We start from the raw sequence: 20,194 nt of genomic DNA on the forward strand, positions 1-20,194 counted from the left end.
AAAAGTATGTGAAAACGAGTTATCAGTGCCGCCAGCCAAAATACAGTCAAAAGTCCTATCGAACGCAGTGTGGCAGAAAATCCGCCTTTAAATGCCTAAGGCAGCAAATAAAAAGAAAAAAAGTTTGCCATCATTTACTGCCTATTTTGCTATGTTTAGCTGCTTATTTAGTAGCGCTTAGAAAATCTTTTAAGTATTTATGTGCACTAACCATAAAACCAAACAAGGATATCCGTTAGAACCGTGTGACCTCCCAAAAATCACAAAGAGACGTTTTTGGCAAACGGTTAGTGGTAAGCTCAACGCCTTTAACGTCACTTTTTCTTTCGACCTGCGGTCTTTTGTTGGATTGCAGGCAAAAAGGCTTGCTATTTTTTCTTTAATATTAATGGCCGTGCGCATTAAATTTTTGGTAGCTTTCCATTGTGAGAATTTTATTGTTTATTTAATCTTTTCGAATGCATTCTTCTAAATTTTTGATTTTATTTTTAATATTTTCAGAATTACTCCCGTGATTTTTCATACTCCTTTTGTCATCATTTTTATTTTATTATTCACATGGCTGACAATACCAACAACTACTCAGTTTTCAAAAAGCTGACAAGTTTGCGGCTTGCCTTACTAGGCTACCCACAAGTTAACTAAATGCCTTCTATACTATAAGGCCTCCTGCCGGTTATCTTATTCTTACTATCCTTTTTTCTATGAATTGGCTTTTTGGTCTTTTAACTAACCGCAGCAACGTTATTCACTACTTTTATGACGTACAGCAATTTCCGTTTCCTTTGGCAATTTCATGCGGTTTGGCACTCTTGTTCGTCGTGTTTGCGTGTGTTTTTGTTGTTAACTAAGATATGTATTAAAGTATTGTGTGAATACCTATAGATATTTTCCTTTGTTAGTTTGAACACACACACACACAATGCAGTTTATTAGAGGTTACAACATTGTCCATGATTTAGTTTAGCTTTTAAACTAACGCAAATTGTTTCTGCCTTCTGTTTTTCATGTTGCGGTTAAATACTCTTTATTTCAATGGTTTAAAAATTGTAGCCAATCATGTTTTTGGTTTGAAATCTAAAACTTCATTCTTTATTAAATAGCCAGTATGCCTTGAAGTTAATTGCCACTACTATTGGTCTCATCCAAAGCGCTTTCCCACAGGCTATCCCTAGCCAGCGGCACCGTTGCATAAAAAATTATGTTTATTGCTGCACAGATGAGGTCCTTGAACTGAGAAGAAAGTGTCCTTGGGCCGAGTGAATCGCTCAAAAGGCGCGACCAGGAAATGCGACTGCAGAACATAAACGATCTGGGCACAAGGCCACGAAACCAGACCTCTGACAAACTATAAAGCTACGCAAGTGCAGATCTTGGCAGTGTTCACGGCAAGACATTAAAAACGTAATCTGGAGACTAGCCCTGCAGGGAAAAGCTGAACTCGTTAATAAAATTTTTAGTTCAGTACTAGTTCTTTAACCCCAAAAACGAATTAGTCCGATAGTAGCTAAATCACCACCAGTTCAAAAGGAGTGAAATTATATATTTTTGCAAAACATTTTTTTTTATTTAAAAACCTTGACAATTTGCTTATAGTTTCCACCAAGCCTTAAATGCAGTTTGCTTCCTATTGGAAAAAGGAGATTACAGATTGTATGGGGAAATTGCTCATATTAATTACAAGCAATCTAAAGTTAAAATGCAAACAGTAAAAAATAAACCAGAAGAACGAAACATGACACTGAAGATGAGAAAACGCCGAAACCAATTTGTCTGCAAACCAAACTTGACAAGGGATGACGGAAATTCGTTAAAAAATAAACCTTGTTGATCACGCCATGTTATTATTCTTGGAACTTATCTCTGCTCTTAACTGCAGTTAAGATTTTGGTGGTAATAAGCTATAAGTCTGCTTTTTCTAAAAAAATTTCAATACAAAACTTTTCATTACCGAATTCATAACTGATTCGGAGCTGTCGAAAAAAGAATGAAGCGTCGGGCAATTTCAACTTCGTGTGACATCGCATTGTTAAAATCGCCAGATGCTAAATAATTAACGTGTACTAGCATGGTCCTATCGAAACAGTTCGGCACTACTTTGTTTTCCTACAGGGAGGCTACGAGATAGTTCCAAAGCATTCACCCCGAACGCGCCTTTGAAGACAGGGTTTATCGAGAGCATTGAAAAGACCCACTTCCCCACTCATATGCCGAAAGCCATTCGGACAACACCTCTATATCCCACTATTTTCTAGGAAATAACTTGTGAGTGCCTCGTAAAGTATGAAAAGGGTTAAGGTACCGGGACCAGACGCGATCCCATGGATCGCTTTTGCTTAACATATATGCATTCATAAGTATGTGCATAGTGATTGTATAAAAACGGGCGAAGTTGTCATTATAATAATAATAATAGATTGGCGCTTACACATATGTTAGTGTTTGGCCGAGCTTCTCCTCCGATTTTTGGCGTGCGCCTTGATGTTGCCATACAAAGAGGAGGGACCTACAGTTTTACGCCGACTCCGAACGGCAATTGTGCTGCCATTACCATTACCATAAACATAAACCATTACTAATCTCATTACTCTTTACTATTACTCATACCATTACCATTGATAATAATAATACTATTTTGGCTAAGTGTAGTGTTTGGTTGAGCCCCTCCTCCAAATTGTGGTATGCGTCCCAATGTTATAACACGATTTTTCGTCGCCTCTGAATGGCAAATGATTTTGTCAGTAGCTTTCTCAAGGCAGAAATGCACTCGGAGGTTTGGCATTGTCAGCCGAGGTGCGCCCCACTAAGCAGTCAGCTTCACCGGCCTTCATTATCATTATCATCATCTACCATTTCTATTATCACAGCCATTACTAATACCATTATCATAACCTGAACAAAAACCATAGCCAGAGCCATAACCATATCAGTAACCACAACCACAACCATAACCATTAATATAACAATAACCGCAACCTTAACCATAACCATAAACCTAAACATACCCTAAACGTAACCATAGCCATAAACCTAACCATAACCATAACCCTAACTATAACAGTAACCACAACCACAACCATAACCATAAATATAACTAAAACCATAACCACAACCATAACCATAACCATAACCCTAACTATAACAGTAACCACAACCATAAGTATAACCATAACAATAACCGTAACCGTAACTCTAACCATAAACATAATTTTAGTCATAACAATAAACATTACCATTACCAAAAAAAAATTTTTAATAAAATCCATTTATAAAAAAATCCATGCATAATTTTGTAGGTAAGAGAAATACGGAAATCGCATAAAATGATTTAATTCATTCACACATACATATTTACAAAACCTGTAAAAGGTAATGCAAATTCAATTTAAAAATACAAAGACGAGTATAAACAAATAATAAAAATGTCACAGCGAAATTAGCACAAAAACCGCAGGCACTTTTACACCACGAACGCTGAGCAAGCTTTGTGTAGGTAGAGGGTAGCGTACAAACTTAGAAAATGCAGTAATCAAATTTGCTTAAATTTTCTCGCTACCGTTTCAATGTTAGCCTGAAATGAATTTCTAGCTGTATATGGGCAAATCTAAAAAACAGGTACACTTTCAAAACAAAAAATATATTTTTTTTAATTTGTGGGCACACCTATGTTTTATATATGATTCTACTCGTGTTCCCTTAATAAATCGATTTCATCAAGTGCTTCAAAAGCTAGACGAGGAATAAACATTTGATCGCTGAAATAGAAAACAAAAAAAAAATAAGTTGGGTTCCAATTGAAAGTTGAACTCACTTAATTGGGACGTCCTAAGTTCAATGGCATCCCGCGCTTTACCAGATTGGCTCCGGTTTTCGAGATAACGGTACTTCATATCTGAATAATAAACTGTATGCGTGCTATATGTTAAATTGAACCTATACTAAATTTTTACCTACTTAATTGGAGAAGTTATAACGCAAAACAGCGTCTCTGATCAATCAGTTGTATGGGATGTAGATGTTATAGTGAACCGATTTCTATGATTTTATGGAATAGTTAAGGTAATATTAAAAAACGGTTATGTGCAAAATTTTAGTAAAATATCTTAAAAAATTAGGGAATTTTTTATAAAATTATTCGAATTTAAGCATAGTTTCAAGTGCCGCTATCTCGAAAAGTGGAGCCAATCAGACATAACTGGGGACGCCATTAAATTCAGAAGACTTCAATTAAGTAGGAGCAACTATCAGAACCTTTGCCTAAAAAAAGTCGATTTGATATCTCGCTCGAGATATTCTCACTACAAGAAGTATCCTCATTAATAGTAGTAAATCAGAGGTCTTACACTCTTCTAGTAAGCTTTTTTTTTAAGCATTTACAGGTATATACAATGTTATAGGGACTAGTAGTTGCAAAGTGATTGAGATCGTTTTGACATATTTTCCAAATGTGCCTAGAATTTAGATGTGTTTTGAATAGAAATTACGCTCAAGATCGCAGAGTACCAGAGTAAAAGCTGGTTTGTTCTGAAAGCACACCTCTTGCTAAGTTGGCAAATTATTCGTAATTGTTGGTAAACTAAAATCCGTACTTAAAAAGTTTTTAAAACGAAATGCTTCAAAACCTATACTCAATAAACAGAAAGTTTTTAAAATTGTTAACAGTAGAGTTGCACAATTTGAGTTACTTGCCATTTAGTTATTTTTTAAAGAACACTTTAGTTACCTAGTACATATGAAGTGTACACATAAATACTAAGTGCACATACATTTTCAAATCAGTATATGAATTATATCCAAATACAACAATGAAAACAAGTAAAAAAGTCTAAGATCGGGCGGAGCCGAACATTAAATACCCGGCGCAAGTATTAAATATATGTTTTTTCACCTTTCTGTAACCTACCGCTAGATGGTAAGCCGGGGTGTATCAATTTTGAGTAAATTAGCGTCCTTAAATTTCGAAATATTGAAGTTTCAAGCATTTCTGAAATTTACCGTTATATGAAAAGCGGCCGCAATTTTAGTCCGATTTCAATAATTTTCAACGTTTTGATTTTATGTGGCAAACACAATAACCATACCGAATTTGGTACATATTGGTCGAACGGTTACCGAGATATATATATTTGATCATAAGTGGGCGGTGCTACGCCCATTTTCCAAAATTTTATCATAAACGTATTTCTTGGTAATGAATTGTTGCAAGCGTCAATTTTGAATAAATTAGATTTAATATTTACTGTTTTATCGAAGATTTCGTATTTCTCTAAATTACCGTTATATGGGATGTGGGCGTGATTATTGTACACGTATATACACATGTAACCATAATTTATAATATTCTTATTTTTCGTCTAAAAATTATTGTAAATATCAATTTTGAGTGAATTATCTTCAGTAGTTACTAAAATATCGCGGTTTTCGTATTTTTGAAAATTACCGTTATATGGGAGGTAGGCTTGGTTATTGTCCGATTTTGCCCATTTTCAATACCATCCGTCCTACGCCCGAAGCAAGTGCACGTACCAAGTTTCGTTAAGATATCTCAATTTTTACTCGAGTTATCGTGTGCACAGACGGACGGACGGACGGACGGACGGACAGACAGTCACCGCTTAATCGATTTCTCTTTTCATTCTGATCATTTATGTATACATTTGTCTAGCACTATCTCGATTCGTTTTGCCTGTTACAAACGACCGTTATGTGAACAAAGTTATAATACCCTTGTGCACAAGTGCGCTCGGGTATAATAAGACTAAATAACACTAAGGTTACCCGTTTTTTAGATTTGCCCATATAATATTTTAGTGGATTTTTCATTTTCTCCTTTTTTAATTCGTCGATGTGACTCGACTTGCAGAAACATAGAATTAAATTGAATCTTTATTTACATTTTGTGCGGTTTTGTCTGAAAGTAATTCCATTGTATGTCAAAAAAAAATAATAATTTATCTTGCAAAATATCTATGATGGTAATTAAATTTATTCATAGTTTACGTGGTTTCACTCGAATGTTGTTTTTAGTAAACAAACTACACAAAAATATGTTTTATTTAAAATAATTATTCGGCTTAGACTTTCAATAATGGACCATTTCCTGTTTCGGGCAAAGTATAGCGAATTTGTTAATGAAAATTGGCGGGGGTGTTGAGGAAGTGCTCATTGACCGATATCTCCAACATTCTGTGTAGAAATAATAATACATAGTTTAAAGTTATTTTGGTTAAAATTTCCCCATTACTTCACATATTTTTTATATAAACACTGAATTATTTAAGCACTTTTCGTTACATTGCTATATCAACTTTTCTTCATAAACAAATGAATGCATATCTTTTTTTACTAAATACTTAACATCCCAGTTGGAAAAGTAGTAAAGCATTACATGCGTGCTAAATAATACAATGTATTTCTTATGAGTTCTCGATTATATTACTGCTAACAATGTAATCAGCATTCTAATGTATTAAAAATGTTCCAAAAATTTCATATTAAAACAGATTAATTTCTCGATACTAGGTAATGCAAAATTGAATGCCCCACTTTTCTTAGGTCAACACCCTGGAAAAAAATGCATTTTCAAATGTGAAAAGGGTTGTTTTACTGATTATTTTTTCGATTACTATACATTACATTTAGCCACTGGGATATAATGCTTATAAAAGTGTTCTCTAAATAAGTTTCTATTCGCAAACAATCTGTAAACGCACAATTGTTGAGCGATGGCCGCGAAGTATGTAATACCAGATCGTTGAAAACTTTACCCAAAAATACTCTGTGAGGCATTACGAAACATAAATTATGTACATAAAATATATAAATTTCAAGTTAAGACAATATTTAATTACAAATTTTCGCCTGCGCTGCTTTTTTTAATTGAATGCCTCGATGTATATTGAAAATTTGTAATCAAAAATCGAGCGATTTTTTGTTACAAATTTTCGCCTTCGACGCTTTTCTTTAAATTCAATACTTCAAAATATATTGAAAGTTTTTGATAAAAATATGGGGGTGCTTTAAAAAAAATCAATACTTCGATATATTGCAAATTTTCGCTTGTGCCGCTTTTTTTAACCGGCTTCCAAGAAAGGAGGAAGTTATCAGTTCGTCGGAATATTTATTTTTTATTTTTTATTATTTTTTTTATTTTTTTATGTATGTTACCGCATAACTTTGGACCACGTCAACCGATTTAGATAATTCTTTTTGCATTTCAGAGGCGGTCCGATACTAATCTAGTTTATATCCGATCACTGAATCATGATATATATATATATATATATATATGTATATATATTTAAATGAGGATTGAAGTCGGTTTTGTTTTTTGCTTAAAAATTACTTGTTTAATCAATAGTTCGATATATGGTGAAAATATGCAATAAAAAACCGTGCGTTTTCATTGTTTCCGTTTTCAGTTTGTTTTCCGATATTTTTTGGGATGTTTGGCAACTCCCAAGTTTCAGTTCAGGGGGAGACCTTTAGATATAAAATCCGAGGAACCCCCTCTATATCCCTTCATCACACTTTTTTTCAAAGCCTGCTCCACTTTTGGAAAATTTTCCCAATTATTCCTGAAAGCAATGTTTTTACTTTTTATCACATTATTGCTTTTTCTTATGATTTTATTGCTTAATATTTAATGCCAGCCTTTTGAAGTCATAAGTAAGATACCAGTTGATATATGGATGTTTTTTAACCACCTTGGTCGTTTCAGGCTCGTGATATCCAAAAATGCATATGTATATATTTGAGAGAAAATTGTCGACACCATGGCGTATGAGTAATTATTTTAACTATCTACAAGTATTTATACATAGCTATATACTTTAGCAAATAGTCGCGTGAATGGCGGTGCACACAGTATACGATTTGGACTCTCTATGCAAATTTATCTTAGCACTTTGAATAAAAGTATCATTTTGACATCAATCAAATCGGGTTTGGAAGCTAATGCAATTAAGTACATTTCAAGGAAAAATTATTACCAAACTTTTAGCACTGATGACTTTGCACGTCGACTATATGGATTTGATCCCTGCTGAAGTCTAGAGAAGTAAGATATGTGGCGATCTTCGCAAAATCAGCTATAACTTCTTTCTCTAAGGTTCTATTGCTTTTTCCATTTTTTCCTAAAAACAATCGTAATATAAAGCTCAATAACTTTAAAAAGATAGATAGATATGATGTGGAGATTTACACTGCGACCAGGAGTTCTATTGTACCTTCAACCATTTACAGAGTCTCACCCGAACACAGAAACCCCAGAAATTCGAAGAGGTCTTCAGGGGTCAGCGATTGTATGATTTCAACACTTGGTCGGCGTTGGCCTAAGCACCTCACTCGTCTTCATGCCACCGCCTCGCAGGTTAATGGTGTCTCCTCGAACGAATCCCATATGATCCCTGGCTTATTTATTAAGTCTACAGTGACCGCTTCAGAATACCATCATATCCATAACTTCTCTTTTGGGTGGTTTACAATTGGTCCATACCTTGTTTGAACCCTAAAACCTACCCATTGTGTGCTCTAATGCCCTCTATGTGTCCCGGTACCCCGATTGGATGGTGTGTCAGAGCGTTAAGCTTGTCGATGCACTCAAGGGTCAGGGAGAATTTTACCTCAAATGATGACAGGGTTGCCTGGCTATCGCTCAATCCGTGATGGACAAAATTGTATTGAAATACTAAGAATTTTGGTATTTATCTTGCGGTAAATACTAAAATACAATTTGTTTAAGTATTTTAAACGCTAAATACATATATATGTATACTTGCCTAAAAGTACTTTGTTAGTTTCACCTAACTTACTGAGACTTAGGTTTCAGTAAATACCGCTAGAAAGGTATTTAGAGACTTTGTCTTTACTAAATACTGGACGCAAAACTACTTAGTATTTATAGCTTCACTTGTTATTTACTCAGAGCAAAAAATAAGAATTTCGGCACTTTCGAGACTGCTTTGGGATGTCTAGGATTTTCGAGACCATTTCGATATTTTCGCGGCTACTTCGGCATTTTTAGGACTTTCTCGGAATTTTCGAGAATACTGCGATATTTTCAGGATTAACGGAATTGTACGAACTATTTCTGGATTCTCGGCAATATTTCAAGATTTTCAAGACTACCTCGAGTTTTTAGGACTTTCAGTACTATTTCGGGACTCCCAAAACTTCCTTAGAGCTTTCGGGACTACTTCGGGATTTTCGGAACTATTCCAGGACAATTTCGAAACTTATTCGAGATTATTAGAATTTTTGAGGTTCTCGGTATTTTCAGGCTGCCTCGAAATGTTTAAGATTCTGAAAACTATTTCAGGTTTTTCGAGCCTAAATATATTGATAAATATCCATAAATATAACGATATATATCGATTAAAATATCGATAAAATTATTGGTATACATATATATCGATAAATATATCAATACAATTATCGATAAATATATCGATAAAAATATCGGTAAATATATCTATAGAATAATCTATAAATTTATCGATTTCAAAATAGATAAATACAACGAAAATTCCAAAAATTACGAAACAGTCCCGGTAATTTAGAAGTAGTCTCGAAAATCGCGAAATAGCCTTTAGAATTACGAAATAATCACGAGAATCCCGAAAACTTGATTTGGTCCCGATAATCTCTAAAATCCTGAAATAGATCCCAAATTTAGGTGTGGTGAGTTTTGGTGAGATGTGGTGAGAACGGGTGTGAAGAGTTCAGTTGTGGTGAGTTAAGGTTTGGGTAATTTAGGTGTGGTACGATGAGGTGTGATGAGTTTGCATGTGGTGAGTTTATTTGAGGTGAGGTGAAGTAAGTTGTGGTAAGGTAAGTTGAGGTGAGTGTAAGGTAAGGTGTTAGTTTTTTAAATTTCTCCTAAACATAAAGTATTTAGTTTGAAAGTATTGGTACTTTAGTGAAGATATTTTGTAAAGTACTTGCTAAGTATTTTTTACTTGGATATCTAGCAACGACTAAATACCCAAGTTTTTTCTACTTGAATATTTTTACATCTCTAAATACTAAGTATTTGAGTATTTAGTACCTAACCTCGTACTTTAAATACAAAAGTATTAAAATATGCCCATCACTGCACTTAATATTAGGATTTTCTCACAATGGTAATTCATACGAAAGTTAATCTTTGTAAACAGACTAATGGCATAGACCTTGTTCGAAAAGATGTTCGGGTATGGTCCCATGGATACTCCAAGTTGCATTGCCGCGAAGATTAATAACCATGTTAAAATATATACAAATGGGGTTTTAGACTCGCTGACTCCGAATTCTCTTAAGCTTCATAATTTTTTTTGTTGTCGCTGAGTCCGAATATGGGGATCCCTTGATTTTTCAAGGTCATCTAGAGATCATGTCAAGGTCCTTTTAAGGTCAAATTCAGAAGAATTGTATTGAATTATTAGGTTTTTTCAATAGAATTGTCCCTACTTGACCTTCAAATGACCTCGAGCCTAACGTGATGGAGGCTAAAAGACCTCGGATTCGCATTCAGGTCGTCGAATAACATAGGGATATAGAGGTTTGGTTCAATATGCAGAAACTTTTTTTTGTAAAGCTGTGTAATCCTCGAATGTGCTAATCCTTCCTCATATTCATCATGCATTTACATATGTATGTATATCAACATACAATTTAATTTCAAATAATTTTAACTTTACTCAATTTGACACTCATTGTTCTTATTTTACATTACAATTTTCCATTTCATTTAAACTTCAAAGTGCATTACTCTCCCTATAACTTACGTATGAATGATTACTTATTTATGTACAAATGTATATGCGGATTGTCTGCACTATATGTGACATTTGTTTTCAACATGCTGCCACCTGACCTTTCATCAATTGTATATACATATGCGTGTATCCATACAATGCTCTAACCGAATATCGAATTTATTTTAAATAGCTCTCAAAACATCGAACCCCTAGATCTGTCAAATTCAGACGTACATATATGTATGTATGTACATATATGTAAACACAAATAAAAAACCACACATATGCAAGCACAAATTCATGTGTATATTTTATGGCTAGCGTGAATTATTTGTTTATGTATGTATGTGTGTGTATGCATGTTGTGCACGACTAACTACATAGAGCGAAACTTTGCAATTCGATATAAATACATACATACATATGTACATGCGATTTGCATGCAGACGATATCGGCAGAAGTTCGCAAAATCATGTTTTAAGTATGCACTTAACTCCATGGGAGTTTTTGGATTTCATACTTACATTCGGAAACAAATTTTGTAAATTCGGAAACAATTTTGTGTATGTGCATACCATATTCTCTATAGCAAACTTAATGCGACGTGTGCAATAGACCGGATCGGTGCCGATATGATAGAAAAAATTTGCAATTAACCCCTCTAGTTTGAAAACTTACTTTTAAAGGATTTAACAGTCATAAAAATTTTCGTCCTAGGCGAGTGATAAAAGCAGTCAAAATAAAATTTTCTTCATAGCTCAGTTATTTAGTACTCGATTAAAAAGTGTAATATATCGTTTAAAGGATTAATTCGATTAGAATATTTATCTTCTGTATATTTAATATTTATTATTTTTTTTTAAATTCGTATTTCAAACTCTGTGCAAAATTTATAAAAATTCTGCGAATCTGCATCTAAATTTTCAACTATTTATTGTGATTTTTCAGATTAGGCTATCAAAAATCAACACGATTTTTGAGCAACTTCTTACTTGAACTTTAATACTGGCTGAGTCAGTGGGATCGTCGGTTCGAATCCTATTGAAAGAAGTCTGATGAGGAAATGTGGAGATTTCCAAAATAGCTATCACTTCTACCATTTTTTTAAATTATTGTTGCTTTTCCACAATAAAAATTTTCATTTAAAACGCCCTCGAGCTCAATATAAATTGTTGAATATAATTGTTATAAAGGCCAAAAAAAATAACAAAAACAAATAAATTAAGGACGAGCACACCTAAAAGTTAAACATTCTAAAAATAGAATTATTAGCAAAAAACCAACAATACCCACAACCACATGATCAAGTGAATTGCAGCGGAATAGCTGCGCTTGATTGTGTTGGCATAACAAAATGAAAATAGTGGAAAAAAGCAAACGATAATTTACAAGGCGTACTTAGCACGGTGCATAGGCAACTGGCTGAGTCAGTGGGATCGTCGGTTCGAATCCTACTGAAAGAAGTCTGATGAGGAACTGTGGTGATTTCCGAAATAGGTATCACTTCTACCATTTTTTCAAATTATTGTTGCTTTTCCACAATAAAAATTTTCATTTAAAACGGCCTCGAGCTCAATATAAATTGTTGAACTTTATTACAATAAAATTCAATGGGCTATAAAACTGCGTGCTCAAAAATCAGAATAAAAATTTGAAAATTTAAATGCAACTTCACAGCTTTTTTATGATTTTTTCAGAAAGTCTGAAATATGAATTTATATGGTTTTTGTTCATTAGTAAATGAGCTATTCTTTTATATCAAAAAAAATAGTAAATATTAAAATGCAAAAGTCAAATAGGTAACTTTTTTTAATGTCGCGTTGCTTTTTTCGATCACTCTATACTGCAAAAGAAAGTAGATATAGATGCGAACGTCACTCATACGCCTTGGCATCCGAAAAATTTAGGCAGACAAGCTAACAGGTCATGATCAAATGGTAGCTTTTTGTCGTTGAAGCTTCAGATACGAGTTTTGTAATAATGCCTTTAAATAAAGTCACAAAAGTCTACACTGGCCCTAGGCCTGCTTGCTTACTTGTCTGCTAGCCTATATTGCTCGCCTGCCATGGCGTATGAGTTATGTATATATCAACATCAACATTTAATTCGGTTGGGAGGGAAGCTTCAAGTCACTGTAAATTTTGTGTTTATTACTTTGTTTTTTTAGCATCCAATGACAAAATGCATAGCTTACTATAATGTTTACAATTTTACTACAATTTTTGACTTGGCACCGCCCACTTATGATGAAATATTCTACATCTTTAGTCCCTTCACCAATCCCCACCAAACTCGGTATGAACATTGCTTAGAGCCTCGCTAGGAAACCCGTTGAACATTTTTGAAATCAGACAAGAACCGCGCCCACATCCCATATAAAGGTAATTTACAGAAATACGAAAATTGCGATAAATTAGTAACTATTGAAGCTAATTTACTCAAAATCGATATATGCTATGACTTCTTAGTAAAAAATGATATATAGGGACATTTTTGGAAAGTGGGTGTGACACCGCCCACTTACCTCTACATATGTGTATCCGGTTTATCAATTTCTACCAAACTCGGCACATTTATCAGACTTGGCGCAAAAAAGCAATGTGTTTAAAATTTTTTAAATTGGACTAAAATTACCGCTACTTACCATATAACGGTATTCAATAACTAAAAACTCCAACTTACAACAATCCCTAAACAAGACACAAGATTGCTAATTTTTGTAAAATGGGCGTGGCACCGCCTACTCATGACTACATAAGTGTATATCGATAGCCGCCTTATCGATTTCCACCAAACTTGTTCCAATTATTTCAATTTATCATAGCATATTATCGAAACTGGTTGACATCGGGAAAAATACTCTTGCTTATCATGCAGTTTACTGAAAGATCAGAAATCGATATTTGATATGTGCGCCGTGTATATAAAGTTCGGTTTCGCCCGCATTTCTACGTCTTTACTTTTTAGAATAAAAGTTGTGTTTAAAGGGTAGATAAATTTTAAAACCTACTTGAGAAAACGGACCTAAATGTACTAAAAAATATTTACTTGAATATCAGAAAAATTTTACAATGCTTATGGATTTTCGAACTAATCCGGGATTTTCGGTATTCATTCGAGATTATTTCGTGATTTTCGGGATTATTACAGGATTTTCGGATATTTAGTATACAGTATTAAGAATTGTTATACGTGGTATTCCGTTAGATACAAGTATCTACATAGATACTATTATATTCAGTTTTTAGTACTGTGCAAATAAGAACGTAGAACACTTCTTCTTCTTCTTCTTCTTATTTGGCGCTGTAACCGCCTAAGCGATTTTGGCCGAGTTCAGCAAAGCATGCCTATCGTTTCTCTTCTGTGCTAACTGACGACAATTGGAAACGCCAAGTGAAGCCAAGTCCATCTCCACCCAATATTTCCATCTCAGTGAGGCCTCCCTGTTCCTCTATCACCTACAGCTGGTTCCGAGTTGAATACTTTCAAAGCTGGAGCGTCGGTGTTCATTCGAACGACATGGCCAAGCCATCGGAACTGCTGTATTTTAATTCCCTGCATTATGTCCATGTCATTGTAAAGCTCATATAGCTCGTCGATCTATTGTCTGCGATACTCGCCGTCGCCAACGCGTAAAGGCCCGTAAATCTTCCGCAAAATCCTTCTCTCGAACACTCTAAGAGCCGCCTCATCGGATGTTGTCATTGTCCATGCTTCTGCGCCACATACCTGCACGGGCATGATGAGTGACTTATAGAGCGTGGTTTTCGTACGTCGAGAGAGGACTTTACTCCTGAATTACCTACTCAGTCCAAAGTAGCACTTGTTGGCAAGAGTGATTCTACGTTGGATTTCAATGCTGACATTATTATCGGTGTTAATGCTGGTTCCCAAGTAAACGAAATTCTCTACTTTCTCGAAATTGTGACTGCCAACAGTGACGTGGGTGCCAAGGCGTGGATGTGCTGACTGTTTGTTTGATGACAGGAGATACTTCGTCTTGTCCTCGTTTATCACCAGACCCATTCGCTTTGCTTCCTTATCCAACTTGGAAAAGACAGAACAGACTTCGCGGTTTTTGTTACCGATGATGTCAATGTCATCGGCATAAGCCAGTAATTGCACGCTCTCGTAGTAAATTATTACTGAGCGGTTCATTTCTGCAGCTCTTATTATCTTCTCCAACATCAGATTAAAGAAGTCACATGAAAGGTAGTTGCCCTGTCTGAAACCTCATTTTTGGCGAACGGCTCGGAGAGGTCTTTCCCAATTCTGACGGAGCTTGTGGTATTGCTCAACGTCATTTTACACAGCCGTATGAGTTTTGAGGGGATGCCAAATTCAGACATATAGGCAAGTCCTTTTAGTGTTGTCAAAAGCGGCTTGAAAGTCGACAAATAGGTGGTGAGTGTCGATCCTTTTCTCGCGGATCTTTTCCAAGATTTGGCGTATTGCGAATACTTGACCTTTGGTGGATTTTTCAGGCCTAAAGCCACACAGATAAGGTCCAATCAGTTCATTGAGGGTGGGCTTCAGTCTTTCACACAATACGCTCGACAAGACCTTGTGACCTATACTTAGAAGGCTGATCCCACGGAAATTGGCGCGAATGGTGGGGTCACCTTTTTTGTGGATTGGGCAGAGCACACTTAAATTCCAGTTGTTGTTGTTGTAACAGCATACAAATTCCCCAAAGAGATTTTGGGGAGTGTTGCTGGAGTGACAGTCCTTGGCAGGTATACATCTGGGTCGTTCCGGTTACGTTGACCCGACTGTCGTGGGAACGACTTAAATTCCAGTCGTCGGGCATGCTTTCATCTGACCATATTCTGTATAAGAGTTGATGCATGCACCTTATCAACTTCTCGCCACCGTACTTGAATAGCTCCGCTGGCAGGCTGTCAGCTCCAGCAGCTATTATTGCTATTCGTAACTCATCATAGTCAGGCGATGGAACGTCGACTCCGTCATCATCGACTGCGGGCTCGGGTTCTTCGTCTCCACAACTTTCCGTGCTGCTACCATTTAGTAAGGAGGAAAAGTGTTTCCTCCATAATTTATGTACGCTCTGGACATCGGTCACTAGTTCGCCATTGTTGTTCTTACAGGAGTACGCGCTGGTCTTGAAACCTTCCGTAAGTCGCCTAAGTCTCTGGTAAAATTTTCTAGCATTCTTCCTGTCGGCCAGCATTTCAAGCACTTCACACTCACGTATTTCGGCCTCTCTCCTCTTATTGCGGCAAATACGTCTCGCTTCCCGGTTCAGAACCCTATAGCAGTTCCAAATAGCGCACGGTGCGCCCGATCGCAGCGTGGTCCTGTAGGCGGCATCTTTTTTCTCTGCAGCTTCCTGACACTCCTCATCGTACCAGTTGTTCTTTCGGGCTCGCTGAAATCCGACTACTTCTTCGGCGGCGGTACTTAATGAGCGGGAAATGTGGTGCCACTGCTTGCATATGTCGGTTTGTTGAAGAGTGCTCTCTGAGAGCAGGTGTGAGAGTCGAGTAGCGAAAGCGCTGGTTGTCTGTTGTGATTGTAGATTTTCGACGTTAAGCTTTCCTTGGATATTTGGGTGCATATTTATTGCTGCCCAGAGGCGGGTGCGTATCTTGGCTGCAACAAGATAGTGGTCTGAGTCGATGTTTGGGCCACGGAGTGTGCGTACGTCTTAAACACTGGAAGCGTGCCTTCCGTCTATCACAACATGGTCGATTTGGTTTCTCGTTTTTCGATCCGGAGACAGCCACGTAGCTTGACGGATCTTTTTATGCTTGAGCCTAGTACTGCATACTACCATGTTTCGGGCCCCGGCGAAGACGATCAGCCTCGTCTTATTATAGGGAATTTACATGATACAACTTTCACTGCTGTTTATATTTAGTGGTGGACAAGTTTCTGTCTTCAAAGTAAATGTTGTCTGAACGCACTTGCTCTCGTTAACCTTTATCATCCAAGAACCCAGACATAGCACTAACTTTTTCATATATCCTTACAGCTTGTAAGAAGCCTCTTTAGAGTCTGAACTATTGCTTAGGATAGCTGTGTCATCATCGAACGTTTAAATTGTTAGAGTCAGTTGGTAAATCACGAGTGGAAATTACGTACAATATCTGTCCTAGAACACTGCATTGAAGGCCACCTATAGTCATATATAGGGTGACTTCCCGTTCTAAAGGAAATCTGCCTTACTCTGAAGTTTATCCCCAGCAGAAAGCTTTCCAGATTTGCATGCGTATTTGCAGTGTGCAATATTGCTCACCTTCAAGGGCTTTTCTGATACAATAAGTAATTCTATGAACTTGTTCTACAGTGCCATGTTTTTCACGAAAACCAAACTGATGTGCTTCCGTTCTGAGTATATATTGGTGCTTCTCGAAGAACGGGCCCCTTCGCATGCTTCAGTGTTTGCCAAAAGGAGTAGTCAATCTCTTTCGAAGCCGACAAGGACTGAAGGACCGACTACGCATTTCTTTCTTTTTCCGCCTGCAACAAAATACGTAATTCCTTTGTTGTGTATGTTTTCTTTTAAAAATTAATTAAACTATTATAGTTTTTAAAAGTGTTAATTTCCAAACTATATTTATATTAAATCGAAGCTATGTATATAACTGCTTCAACAAAATCTCTAAAAGTGTAAAAGTTTTAATTTTGTAAATTTTAGGATCTCTTCACCCAGTGGGGCATAAGTTTCCAATAAAAATGTTTGTCTGAAAAAATAGCTACGAATGCTTAATTAATGCATTCAAGTTCATAAACAAATTCCGACTTCACCATGTGAAATACTTTCACAAAAATAGACTTATTCACATGTGTGCTAGACATTTTTTACCAAATATTCTTTTTTAAATTTGTTATTGAAGCGTTTCAATGGAAGTAGACTCGGAGGATTTCCACTGGCTGTTAGGAAAAACATTTTTAACGTACGAAGTGGTAGAACGCACCCCTTATCACTCAGCCATAGTGGCCGTCGTCGACTGGCTTACTTTTAAAATAATTGTATACACTTTATGTGCATCAATGTAAGTATCGTTTATAATAGGTCACTTTTTTATAATTTTGATTTCTAGCTTTTAATTGCGAGAAAATTATAAAACATAACTTTTCAAAACTTTGGACAAACAGCAACAATAAATTCGCGATTGAATAAATAACCAAAATTCACCCCTAACTGCTTCTTCATTTAGTTCTCTTTGCTTGTCATTGTATGTATATAATTTGTATATATGCATATACATATTTACATAGTTATATATAGATTAAACAACTAACTAAGGCCCGATTTCTCAATGTCTTCATAAACACAATATAGCATATAAATTTGCATCCAAATATACATATGTATATGTCTTCATACATGTGTATGAAAAGTCCTAAATAGCACCATGGCGAACTAGAAATATATGCAGTCAGAAATAGATATTAGGCGTCAAATGACCGGCAAAGAAATATTTTTACAGCTTTAACAGCAACAAACGTTAAAAAGTATTAATTTGGACGTACAAACACCTTAGTGATTACTAAATGAAATTAGTATTCATGAACTCTACTTTTCTGCTATTTCTAATACCAAATTTAATATTACATTAAATTGTCTCTCGCTATTATTTTTTTATGCAAACATATTTACTCACCGTAAACTTTACTAAACTTTACACGGCTCTAAACGCCATTCTCTTCATTTAAATCTGCCGCACTCAAGAGATTATAACATAAAAGCATTTACTAAAAACTCATTTGTTATCAGATATTTATAATGAAATGAAGATGGCCTTATCCACATCGTACGTTGAAACGTATGTATACACACCAGCATCGGATGTCACAATCAGCAGGAGCGGCAAGCATTTCACGCAGCACACCATAATGCAGATGTCAGTCAGCTGTAACTGGAACATTCTGACCACACATTTTATCAACACCGAGGCACTGACAATGCATTCACTGACACTATTCACTAAAACCTCTTTATATTGACCAAACATTTTCTTACCCTTGCTTCGCACATAGCATTTATTACTTATAGGGCAGTGCATACATACATATGTACATATGTATGTAAATACATTAGACTGGGTTGGGCTTCTACAAAAGTACCCCTACAAAAGTAGCCGTCGTAAGGAGCTTAATAACAAAAAGTAGATGAAGTCACTCATAAACTTTATGCAGTATAAGTAACACTGGTTTACAGCAAAAATGTTCAATGGATGCTACTATCCAATTCCTATATAGAATTTCCCGCTGATTCCGAAAATCGGGTTAATTTTTAATTCTACGGATAAGTTTTCGAGATATTTTCAGTTTACCGTTGTTTAGCTTAAAACAAAAAATAGTTCCACTTAATTACGAACTAATAAAACAACCGTCGAGCAATCGTCAATTTCTTGTTAATAATGAGCAGCAAAGAGTGTACATGGCCAATGAGTAACATTCTTTCCTGCTTATTTTTTATACAAATAATATTTGCGCGTTTTCATTTGACGACTCTTTACTTCTTTATTTATTCATCGATTTTTTCATTAGTAGATCGATTTTTTATAACAGAACAGGCTTTAACAGAAATGCAAAAAATTACACAGAATTTGTTTTTTTTTTAGTTTTTCTCCATCCACAAAAACAAAAAATATGAAATAATTAATTAATTTCTTATAAACTGTTAGTCCGATCGGAAAGTGATGTATATACGGTTTGTGGAGTAATTATTTGGGTTTCATTTGCCATATTTCGTAAAACGATTGTTCAATTGATTCGTTAGGTATACGTGATTAAGTGGAACTGCGTTTCGTTTTAAGCTAAATAACGGTATATTGAAAACATCTCGGAATCAGCGGGCAATTCCACATGGGAAAACATCCGTAGAACCAAAAAACACACTAATTTGTGATCCAGTGTAATTATAGCATTTGTAGTACGAAAATTTAAGATCATGAATGTTATACAAATCTCTGCGGATTTTTATACCTATGTTCACATATCTGGCAAGACTAACCCAATTGCGTGAAACCATGATACAATTATTTTATCGTAGTTTCACCATTAGCGCCATTTCTTCCATTTGGCGAAAACCGTGCTTGTGACATTTTCTTTTAACTTGAAGCAACCATATGCTTTCTAGAACGTGTTCTTGGAGCTAGTTCTAACCACTTTTCCGCAGAAAATTTTCTGCCTCGGTTCTTCAATAAAATTCTGAGATAGGGCGTTCTACAAGAAAATTCTGAAATAGGGCGTTCTTGAAAAGTTGTTTTCAGCCGGCGATATTTTCTTGTTTTCCATACGCAACTTCTAAGAATGAAGTGGCTTTCATGACACAAATTTTATTATACTCCTTTCCCATGCGATTTCTTAAAGCTTCATTGGCCCGTTTCTAATATCGAAAGCCAACAGGCACACATTTTTTGGATTCTGATGACCTCCTTTTGCTGTGCCTTCGTGGAAGAATAAACAGCAGAGCTTACAG

The sequence above is a fragment of the Rhagoletis pomonella genome, unplaced genomic scaffold, assembly GCF_013731165.1.
Source record: "Rhagoletis pomonella isolate Grant_MI unplaced genomic scaffold, Rhpom_1.0 Rhpom_scaffold_00007, whole genome shotgun sequence".
Lineage (NCBI taxonomy): Eukaryota > Metazoa > Arthropoda > Insecta > Diptera > Tephritidae > Rhagoletis > Rhagoletis pomonella.